The sequence below is a fragment of the Gorilla gorilla genome, chromosome 15 (genome assembly GCF_029281585.2).
Source record: "Gorilla gorilla gorilla isolate KB3781 chromosome 15, NHGRI_mGorGor1-v2.1_pri, whole genome shotgun sequence".
In the NCBI taxonomy this organism is placed as follows: Eukaryota; Metazoa; Chordata; class Mammalia; order Primates; family Hominidae; genus Gorilla; species Gorilla gorilla.
Genome location: NC_073239.2, coordinates 118,577,951 through 118,590,158, shown reverse-complemented (window position 1 = coordinate 118,590,158; position 12,208 = coordinate 118,577,951).

Below are 12,208 nucleotides of genomic sequence, written 5' to 3'. Positions count from 1 at the left end.
GCGCCTCTCAGGCCTGCACTGGCCCTTGCCTTTTCCCTCACACCTTCTCCCCTGCCTCCTGAGCTATTTCCCTCTTAGATCCAGAACCGTCTTCCTAACCCACCCATCTGACCAGGTTCCTCCCTGCCTAGCACCATCCATGGCTCCCTGTGGCCCTGGTAGGCGGACTAGACCCCAGGGCTCTGCCCTCCCGTAGCTCCTGCTCTCACCTCTCCTAGTCTCCCACCCAGGCTCTCGCCACACCAAAGTATCCGGCCCCCAAAACACCCAGCTGCTTCCTGCCTCCACACTGTTGTTCCCCTTGTCCTGAAACCTCCCCCACTCCCCGCACCTGGCCCTGAGTATACCATCTGTGGGACTAAACCTCAGTTTCCCCATCTGTAAAATGGGAGTAATCCTTTCTGTACCTGCCTCATGGGGTGCTGGAGGTATAAACGAGTGCCTGCCACTAGTGCCCAAGAAATGGTAACTTACAAGGAAACAGAGCTCCATGCCACTTCTTCCTGGAAGCCTTCCCTGGCTGCCTGAAGCCCTCCCTGAAAGCCCAGCATTCTTCACACTTCCTGTCGTTGTCTCGTTGATTTTTGCCCCAGCAGCAAGCTGAGGACTGTGGCAGGGTCCTCTCCTCCCTGGGCTGCCCCGGCTCTGGCATGTAGCAGGTGGGAAAGAAATACCAACGCCTGAGTGGGTCCCGGGTGGTTCGGTGGAGACAGGTGGTCCCGCTGCTCCCCGGATTCTCTTGAGCCCTGCCGGGCAGGGGTCTCGTCTCTCCTCAGCCCGTGAGGATGCTGGGGTCCAGAATGGGTAGGGAATGGGCCCAGTGCCACACAGCCTGGGCCTCTGACTCCAGGTTGGGCGCTCATTGTTGGGCCTCTTAGTCTGGGCAGTCAGCTCAGACATGCCTCAGGTGACGGTGGGATGGGGCTTGGGGCCGGGCCTTGAGAGGGCAAGACGTCTAGTGCTCTACCTTCCTGCTGGGAGTGACAAGGAGCTTCCTGGAGAAGGCCATGGCAGAACCAGGCCTGGAGGAAGCAGGTCGAGCAGCACAGGGGGAAGGGCATTCTAGGGAAGGGGCTCTGCAGGAGGGAGCCTGTCCAGCCAATGCAGAGAATGGCGGGCTCCCCCTGGTTGGCTCTGGGAGACTGTGGGTCTCCTCCTGGTTGGCTTTGGGGTTGTTGCTCCAAACGTTGTGGTTTCTCTCTCTCTCTCTCTTTTTTTCTTTTTTTTTTGAGACAGGATCTCCCTCTGTTGCCCAGGCTGGACTACAGTGGCACGATCTCAGTTTACTGCAAACTCTGCCCTCTGGGCTTAAGCAATCCTCCCACCTCAGCCTCCTAAGTATCTGATACCACAGGCATGCGCCATCACACCCGGCTAATTTTTGTATTTTTGGTAGAGATGGGGTTTTGCCATGTTGCCCAGGCTGGTCTCGAACTCCTGAGCTCAAGCAATCGGCCCGCCTCAGCCTCCTCAAGTGCTGGATTACAGGCGTGAGCCACTGCGCCCATCTGTGGCTTCTTTTTGTTGACATGACCACAAATGCAAGTTGTACCCAGAGGATGTGGGAAAATGGAAACTAATTTGTTTTCTGGTCATGTTAAATTTACCTTTAGGAAGTAGCAGGAAGGTAAACATCTCTTCTCCCTGTGTTCTCTCTTGGGGCTGATGGAGCCCTGCCTTCCCATACTGCACGGCCAGTGGGTGACCGAGAAGAGTCATTTTATTCATGCAGTGAACATCCGACCCTAGCACATTCAGCCTGAGACTGAAGGTACATTCTGCCTCCAACTGAAGGCAGAGAAGACATGGATGGAGGGGCCCCTTGGCACTGGGGACAGTGGCCTCTGAGCACCCTGGAGGACAGCTGACCTGGCATGCAGCAGTGGAGAGTGTGGCTGCCAGCAGCGGAGCTACCCGGTTAGCGCCAGTCACCATCATGCCTCTTGGGTGCCACGGACTGGAAGCAGCACCCTGGCCAGAACAGAGAGAGGTCAGCACCCGGGAATCAGCACTCAGGCTCACGCTGTGGCTCAAGTCCAAGTGTTGGTGGTGGACTCAGAGACTTGAGCTTGTCTTGTGTTTGACATGGGTGAGTGCCACCCCTCGTGCACGGTTCTGACGGCCCAGCCTCATGTGACCTCACGAAAGAAGTGTGGATCCTCCAGCCGAGTGGCCGGCCTGCCAGGCCTCCCTCCCAGACCTAGTTCATTCCCAGGGTACCTCTGGACACCTGGTTCACCCCATGTGGGGTGGTGGTTGGGTAGAGTTAGAGAGTGCCACAAATGGGGAGAAGGGGGAACTAGGGTCCCCACAGTCCAGGTCAGGGCTTGTCCCAGACACCACAGGGGTCTCAGACAATTTGAGGAGGGCACTTCAAAGCTGGAGCTCCCCGAGACGTGGGGCCTGGGGCAGGGCCCCTGCTGGGTAGAGTCTGAGGGGCCTCAGAGAGGGTAAGAGATTTGCCAGACATGCGGCCTGCAAGTGGGGCTCTGGTTTTCAGGCCCAGGGCTGTCAGAGACAGTGGGGAAATGTTCCCAAGCCCCAGCGGGGAATCTCAGCAGCAGAGACAGATGACGGGACAGTTATTTGTGGAGGGTGTAAGAGGTGACGCTGGGAACATTTCCAGCCGTCTCCCAAGGCACCCCAGTCCTGACTGGTGACTTTCACTCTTTGCTTCTGGGCTCTCTGTCTCAGAGCCCAGCTGGGGACTGGCTTGTCTGAGAAGATAATTCCCACTCCAGTGTTAACAGCTTGACGGGGACCCTCAGCCTTTGCCTGAGGAAATGGGACAGGATGGAAACCCACGTGTCTGACTCAGGGCCTGGCCCAGGCTGGTCCCCACCCCCACTCCCACCTGGGACCCCCAACCCCAGATCTCCCATCCACATCCTGCCTGAGGGCCCGGAGCTCCCTGACATCTCCTGCCTGTAGGCCCTGGGTCCTTCCTTTGAGGTGTTTTGGGGCCTGGGACCTGCACAGAAATGGAGACAGCACAGCCACAGTGACCCGCGTCTCGGGGCAGGTGACCCATGCCAAGGGCAGCTCATCCCAGGCCCGACTCTGAGCCTCCACGTTCCCTGGCTCTGGGGTCCAGCTCATCCCAGGCCCGACTCTGAGCCTCCACATTCCCTGACTCTGGGGTCTTTTGATGCCAGCACTGCAGACGGTCTCATGCTGGCTCAGAGGGCAGCAGGAGTGTCTAAGCCAGGTGGCTGGAACATCTGGAGGAAGCGTGCTGTGGCCAGAGGAGACTGGGGAAGGAGCCTGGGAGGAGGGCTGAGGTGGGGCAGCCCTGGGCCCTGGACCTGAAGCCTTTGGGTGTGGCCTGTGACCTGTGCCTGACCCTGACTCTCGCCTCCCCTGGAAGCTGTGTCTTTGCCTCTGAATCCAGGCCTGCCACCCCCATTTCCAGCTTCTTGAAGGTATGTCCTAGCCCCAAAAGGGTCTCAGCATCCGCCTCTGATTTTTGAGGATCCAAGTTGAGAGGAAGCCTCCAAAGATGCTTGAGCACACCTGGGAACAGGTGTGTGTGTGGGGGGGTTGGGGAAGTGGGATGGGGGTGTTGGGGTATAGGACTGCTGGGCTACGTGGTCAAATTAACAGCTCTCCCTGGCTGAGCCTGTCCTGTGTGCCACCCCCGCCCACCCTTGACTCCAGTGGTCCCAGCCACTGACTGTCTAGCCCGTCCCGCTATTGAGAACAAGCGCAGATCCACTGGCCAAGGGGCTCTGTGTCCTCCTCCAGCCCTGGACAGGCCTCAGGCCAGGCCTGTCTGCCCTCTCTACCCACCAGCAAGTGTGACACTCAGGGTCTCTGGGCAGGTGGCCCCATTGCTGCCATGCACAGGATGAAGCAGAGGAAGCAGCTCACCGCCCTGGGCTCTGTCTTCTTCCCATGGGTCCCCTGATTTGCCTCCCGAGTGAGGGAACCTGGCACTGTGGGGCTCCCTCCTTCCCATTGTGGTCCAGGTGTCCTAGCCCCATTGGTTTATTCCACCCCAGAGTTTTCTGCCTGGACCACGCTCCAGCACCCTGGCACACTCAGCCTCTGGCCTTACCCTTCTTGACTGCAGGGAGACACAGTTTTACTGCATCTTCTTCAATTTTCGTGCCTTTCATCCTGTTTTTCTTTCCTGATTGCAATGCCAGGGCCTCCAGTATAATGTTGAATAGAAGTGGTGAGAATGTCTATCTTAGGAGGACAGTGTCAATATTTCAGCATTTAGTATGATGTTAGCATAGCATTTTCTCAGATGTCCTTTGTTGGGTAAGGAAGATTCTCTTTATTCTTAGTTTTCTGAGAGTGCTATCAGGGTTGGGTGTTGAATTGATCATATGTTTTTTACTTTCTCCTTTCTTTTTATATGGTAAATTATATTGATTTTCAAATCTTAAAACACTTTATACTCCTGAGATAAATCCTTTTGTTCTTTAAAATGTACTGTTGGATTCTATTTGCTAATAATTTATTAAGTTTTTTTGTGTCTATGTTTTCATGAGAGATATTGGACTGTAATTGTCTGCAAATTTATCAATTTTGCAATGTATTTGTCAGGTTTTGGTATTAAGATTATTTTAGTCTCATAAAATAACTTGAGAAGTGTTCTCTTTATCCTTGATTTTTTCAAAGAGGCTGTGTTCCTCCTTCAATGTTTGATATGGTTCACCAGTGAAGACATCTGAGTCTGGAGTTTTATTTATGTGAAGGGTTTGATAACAAATTCAGTTTTTAAATTAATTATAGGGCTATTAAAGTGTTCTATTTCATCTTGTGTTAGTTTTGGTAAGGTGTATTTTTCAGGGAGTTGTCAGTTTCCTAGCACTTGTTGAATTTGTTCATGTAAAGTTGTCTGCAGGATTTGTAGTGACCATCTCTTGCTAAATCTGGGTATTGATGATTTGTGTTTTCTCTCTTTCATGATCAGTCTAGCTAAGGGGTAATCAATTTTGTTCATCTTCTCAAAGAACCAAATTTTGGCTTTGTTAATTTTCTCTATTGTTTTCTATATACACTTAGAGGGTTATACATTTCCCCCAAGCACTGTTTTAGCTGCATATCATTGATTTTGATATGCTGTATTTTCATGATTATTCAGTTTTTGTGGTTTCTTTGATCCATTGATTATTGAGAAGTATGTTGTTTAAAAACATTTGGGGGTTTCTGAGATATTGTATTATTATTGGATTTAATTCCATTGTTATCGGATGTACTCTGGCTGATTTCAGTACTTATTAAACCTTGTTTTATAGCTCAGAATATAGCCTATTTTTGGAAATGCCCTTTAAAAGAATGTGGACTCTGTAGTTGAATATAGTATTCCATAAATATCAATTGAAGTGGTTGATAGTGTTATTCAGATCAACTATTTCATTTATATCTGAACTTTTAATCTATTATTCTATTAATTACTAAAAGAGTAGAGTTAACATCTTTAATGATGATCAAAGAGCTGTCTGTTTCCCCTTTTTAATTCTGTTAATTTTGGCTTCATATATTTTTAGGTTTTGTTATTATATGAATACATATTTATGTTTTCCTGATGAATTAACCATTTTATCTTTATGAGCTGGTCTTCATGATCACGAATAAAACCCTTTTTCTTGAAGTCTCTTTTGTCTGATATTAAGATAATGACCCCAGCTTTTTTTTTTTTTTTTTTTTTTTTGAGATGGAGTCTGGTGCTGTCGCCCAGGCTGGAGTGCAGTGGTGCTATCTTGGCTCACTGCAAGCTCCGCCTCCTGGGTTCACGCCATTCTCTTGCCTCAGCCTCCCGAGTAGCTGGGACTGCAGGTGCCCACCACCATACCTGGCTAATTTTTCTATTTTTAGTAGAGACGGGGTTTCACTGTGTTAGCCAGGATGGTCTCGATATCCTGACCTTGTGATCTGCCTGCCTCGGCCTCCCAAAATGTGGGATTACAGGCGTGAGCCACCACGCCCCGCCGACCCCAGCTTTTTTACAACTACTTTTTTTTCCTCTCTCTATTCACATCCATTCACTTTGAACTACACTTTCAAAGTGTACAAAATAAATAAATAAATAAATAAATAAATAAATAAATAAATAAATAAAGGTGCTCTGTCGCCCAGGCTGGAGTGCAGTGGTGTGATCTTGGCTCACTGCAACCTCCGCCTCCCGGGTTCAAGAGATTCTCCTGTCTCAGCCTCCTGAGTAGCTGGGATTACAGGTGCCTGCTGCCATGCCTAGCTAATTTTTGTATTTTTAGTAGAGCCAGGGTTTTACCATGTTGGCCAGGCTGGTCTTGGACTCCAGACCTCAGGTGATCTGCCCGCCTCAGCCTCCCAAGGTGCTGCGATTACAGGTGTGAGCCACTGCGCCTTCCCTGTCTTCATATTTAAAGGACATCACCTGTATAGGTTTATAGCTGGTTCTTGCTTTTGTATCCATTTTGACAATCTCTGTCTTTTTATTATGTTGTTTAGTTCATTCATATATTTCATTTTATTATGTGTTTTCTGATTATTTCCTTTGTTTTTGGTTCCTCTGACTCTCTTTTCTGTCTTCTTTTGAAGAATTTGAATGGTTTTTAGGGTTTTGTTTTGTCTATTGCATTTTTAGCTATACCTTCTCGTATTTTAAAAAATTCTGGTAGCTGTTCTAGGGATTAAAAATACATTCTTAACTTTTGACAGTCTACTTAAATGAATATTTTACCACTTCATGTAAAATGTAGAAATCTTGCAACCATATATATGTGTGTATATATATATATATATCCTTTATGTTATAGTTGTTATATGTAAGATATCCACATACATTATAAACTCCATGGGAAAATGGGGTTTGCTTTTTAAGAAATAGAATGAAAGTGTTAATATTTACTAGGTATGTATCATTTATCATTTTCCAGGCTCTTTAGTCTTCCTGAAGATTGACGTTTCCATCTGGTATCGTTTCTTTCCAGCCTGAAAAGCTCCCTTTAGGATTTCTTGCAGTACAGGAATGAATTCTCTTGGTTTTCTTGGATCCAAAGTGTTCTTATTTCACCTTCATTCTTGAAGACTATTTTCTTTGGATATAGAGTTCTGAGTTGAAAGTCTTTTTCTTTTGATATTTTGAAGATCTACTGTCTTCTTGTCTCCATAGTTTCTGATGAGAAGTCAGTGGTGATTTCAATTGTTCTGCTATACGTAATTGTAGTTTCCTCTGGCTGCTTTTATGATTTTCTGTTTATCTTTAGTTTTCTGAAATTTGACTGTTGTGTTTTTATTTGGGCATGAGTATGTGTTTTTATTTCATTTTTTCATTCTCCTTGGGATCTCCTGAACTTCTTGAATCCTTAAAATTTTTGTCTTTATCACATTTGGGAAATTTTGGGCATTATTTCTTTAAATATCTTCCTTCCTTTCCCTCCCTTCCTCCCTCCCTCCCTCCCTTCCATCCTTCCTTCCTTCCTTCCTTCATTCCTTCTTTCCTTCCTTCCTTCTTTTCTTTTCCTTTTTTTCCTGTCCTGAGACAGGGTCTTGCTCTATCACCAAGGCTGGAGTGCAGTGACATGATCATAGCTCACTGCAGCCTTGAACTCCTGGACTCAAGGGATCCTCCCACCTCAGCTTCCTGAGTACTGGGACTATTAGCACGTGTCACCATGTCTGCAAAATTTTTTTATTTTTATTTTTTGTAGAGACAGGGATCTTGCTGTTGCCCGGGCTGGTCTCAAACTCCTGGCCTCATGCAGTCCTTTCACTTTGAGCCCCCAAAGTGCTGGAATTATGGGCATGAGCCATCACACCTGGCCCTCATTTTCTTTTCTTGCTCTTTTTGTGGCTCCAATTACATTTGTGTTTGGCCTTTTTATATTTCTGCACAGGTCCCTGAAGCTCTGTTCATTTCTTTTTGATCCCATTTCTCTCTGTTCTTCAGATTGGATCATTTCTGTTGATGTATTTTGAAGTTCACTGACTCTTCTCTCATTGTGTTACATATAGTGAACCAATATTGATATGTTATTTTCAACCACTAAGTTCTAGACTTTATCCAGATTTTGTTAGCTTTGACACAGTGGCTTCTCCTCTTCCAGGATCCTATCTCATTTACTTCTCATGTTTCTTCAGGCTTCTCTTGGCTATGACAGTTTCTTACTCTGTCCTTGTTTTGATGACCTTGGCACTTTTGAGGAGTACCGGTCAGGTCTTTTGCAGAGTGCCCCCAAATTGGGATTTGTCTGATGTTTTTCCAATGATTAGGCTGGGTTTATGGGTTTTGGGTGGAAAAACCACAGAGGTTTTTCCAGATGAGAATGCCATTCTTATCACACCATATCAAGAGCACATGCTATCAACATGACTTCATTGACCCTGATCACACAGCTGAGATGTTTATCAGTTTTCTCCATTGTAAAGTTACTGTTTCCCCCTTTTCCATACTACACTGTTTAGAAGGATGTCACTATGCACAGCCCGAACTTAAGGAAGGGGATTTATGCTCCTCCTCCTTGAGGGTGAAATATTTATATACATTATTTGGAATTCCTCTGCAAGGGAGATTTTTCTCTTCTCCCCCACTTATTTATGTAGTTAATCATTTACTTATATCAGCATGGACTCACATATATTTATTTCGTACTTTAGGCTATAATCCAATAATAGTTGATTTTGTTGCTGAAATTGTTTCAGCTTTGGCCCCTGGGAGCACTTACAGTTGGCTTCTGAGTCCCTTTAACATTCCCTCATCAATGAAGGGGTTTTGTGTTTTATTTTTGAGCACTTCCTCAATTTCTGGCACTACGAGATACTCATTTTGTAGATTTCCTGCCCCAGCCATAGAATCAGCCATTTCTCCAAGGAGCCCTGGGTGGTTCTACTGCAGAATGGCATTGGAAACTAAGGTCTGGATGCCGGACCTGCTTGTTGCTATTGAGTGTGGTTGCTTCTAGACCCTCTCAGCTGACAGAGCAACATATCTATAAATGCTTCTGTATGTAACCACCTGTATCTATATTGAGCTAAACATGAGTCAATAGTGATGTCTCCAACTCGTATCCCTGACCTCATGGGCCATTCTAACCTCCTCTCCTTGCTGATCTGTAAATTCCCGCTCCAACGGGGAGAAACCTGGATTCTACCATCCACCATCCATTTACTTAATTGTTCAGTTCCATTATACATGTCCAGCGGTATCAGAACTATTAACCGGTACCACCATCTATCGACTGCAAACAACCATCAACTAGAGCACAGGGTTTATGCACTGTTCCTTTTGTCTCCATTAATTTCCAGAGTCACTTGGCTCACCATCTTTTCCCTCTTCCGCTTCACTGGGGTGGTTTCATGCATTTATAACACCCTTAGAGTCTGTTGCTATCAACTACATCCCTCTTGGAATCCCCCGACCTAAATGATTTTAAAAATTTGCATAGATGAGGGTTCCTTCTTCGTGCTGTCCAGTTCTATGGGTTTGAACAATGAGTAACATCACGTGTCCACCATTACAGGATCATGCGGAATAGTTTCACCACCCTTACGCTTTACCCGTTCCATCTCTCTCCTTCTCTCTGAAACTCTGGAAACTACTGATCTTTTCATTGTCGCTACAGAGTTTTGTGTGTTCTAGAATGTTATATAATTAAATCCTGCAGTATGTAGCCTTTTCAGACTGGCTTATTTTACTTCACAATATGCATTTAAAGTTCCTCCACATTTTCAATGACTTGATGGCCAATATATTTTTATCACTGAATAATATTTCATTGTATGGATGTACCACAGTTTATCCATCTATTCATCCGCCGAAGGATATCTCAGTTGTTTCCAGTGTTTGACAATTACGAATAAAGCCACTGTAAACATTTGCATATAGGTTTTTGTGTGAACATAAGTTTTCAAATCAGTTGGGTAAATACTTATGAGTGTGATTGCTGGATCGTATGGTGAGACTATGTTTAGATTTGTAAGAAACTGCCACACTGTATTCCAAAGTGACTGTACCACTTTGCATTCCCTTGAGCAATGAATGGAAGTTTCTGTTTCTCTGCATCCTCACCAGCACTGGTACTGTCAGGTTTTTAGATTTTAGCAATTCTAGTATGTGTGTAGTGGTATCTCATTGTTTCAAGTTGCTGTTTCCTAATGACAAAAGATTTTGACCATCTTTCATTTTTATTTTTATTATTTTTTATTTTTTGAGACGGAGTTTTGCTCTTGTTGCCCAGGCTGGAGTACAGTGGCGTGATCTCAGCTCACTGTAATGTCCACCTCCCAGGTTCAAGCAATTCTCCTGCTTCAGCCTCCCAAGTAGCTGGGATTACAGGAACCCGCCACCACGCCCACCTAATTTTTTGTATTTTCAGTAGAGATGGGCTTTCACCATGTTGGCCCAGGCTGGTCTTGAACTCCAGACCTTAGGTGATTGACCACCTTTTTATATTTTTATTTGTCATATGCAGATCTTCTTTGATGGGACGTCTATGCAGAATTTTTGTTCATTTTTCAATTGGGTTGTTTTCTTACTGTTGAGTTTTAAGAGTTCTTTGTATATTTTGGATGCCAGTCGTTTATCAGTTATGTGTTTTGTGAACATTTTCTCCGAGTCTGTGGCTTGTGCTTTCATTCTCTTAACAGTATCATTTACACAGCAGTCATTTTCAGTGTTACTGAAGTTCACCTTACCAATTTTTTTCATGGGTCATGCTTTTGATACTGTACCTAAAAACTCATCATCAAACCCGAGATCACCCAGATTTCAGCTGTTTTCTTCTGAAGTTTTATAGCTTTGCATCTTACATTTAGGGCTATAATCCATTTTGAATTAATTTTTGTGAAAGGCATAAGATCTGTTTCTAGATTCTTATTATTTTTGCATACGGATGTCCAATTGTTCCACATCATTTATTGAAAGATCGTCTTTCTCCTTTGCATTTTTTTTTATTATACTTTAAGTTTTAGGGTACATGTGCACATTGTGCAGGTTAGTTACATATGTATACATGTGCCATGCTGGTGCACTGCACCCACTAACTCGTCATCTAGCATTAGGTATATCTCCCAATGCTATCCCTCCCCACTCCCCCAACCCCACAACAGTCCCCAGAGTGTGATATTCCCCTTCCTGTGTCCATGTGATCTCATTGTTCAATTCCCACCTATGAGTGAGAATATGCAGTGTTTGGTTTTTTGTTCTTGTGATAGTTTACTGAGAATGATGGTTTCCAATTTCATCCATGTCCCTACAAAGGACATGAACTCATCATTTTTTATGGCTGCATAGTATTCCATGGTGTATATGTGCCACATTTTCTTAATCCAGTCTATTATTGTTGGACATTTCGGTTGGTTCCAAGTCTTTGCTATTGTGAATAATGCCGCAATAAACATACGTGTGCATGTGTCTTTATAGCAGCATGATTTATAGTCCTTTGGGTATATACCCAGTAATGGGATGGCTGGGTCAAATGGTATTTCTAGTTCTAGATCCCTGAGGAATCGCCACACTGACTTCCACAATGGTTGAACTAGTTTACAGTCCCACCAACAGTGTAAAAGTGTTCCTATTTCTCCACATCCTCTCCAGCACCTGTTGTTTCCTGACTTTTTAATGATTGCCATTCTAACTGGTGTGAGATGCTATCTCATTGTGGTTTTGATTTGCATTTCTCTGATGGCCAGTGATGATGAGCATTTTTTCATGTGTTTTTTGGCTGCATAAATGTCTTCTTTTGAGAAGTGTCTGTTCATGTCCTTTGCCCACTTTTTGATGGGGTTGTTTGTTTTTTTCTTATAAATTTGTTTGAGTTCATTGTAGATTCTGGATATTAGCCCTTTGTCAGATGAGTAGGTTGCGAAAATTTTCTCCCATGTTGTAGGTTGCCTGTTCACTCTGATGGTAGTTTCTTTTGCTGTGCAGAAGCTCTTTAGTTTAATTAGATCCCATTTGTCAATTTTGTCTTTTGTTGCCATTGCTTTTGGTGTTTTGGACATGAAGTCCTTGCCCATGCCTATGTCCTGAATGGTAATGCCTAGGTTTTCTTCTAGGGTTTTTATGGTTTTAGGTCTAACGTTTAAATCTTTAATCCATCTTGAATTGATTTTTGTATAAGGTGTAAGGAAGGGATCCAGTTTCAGCTTTCTACATATGGCTAGCCAGTTTTCTGAGCACCATTTATTAAATAGGGAATCCTTTCCCCATTGCTTGTTTTTCTCAGGTTTGTCAAAGATCAGATAGTTGTAGGTATGCGGCGTTATTTCTGAG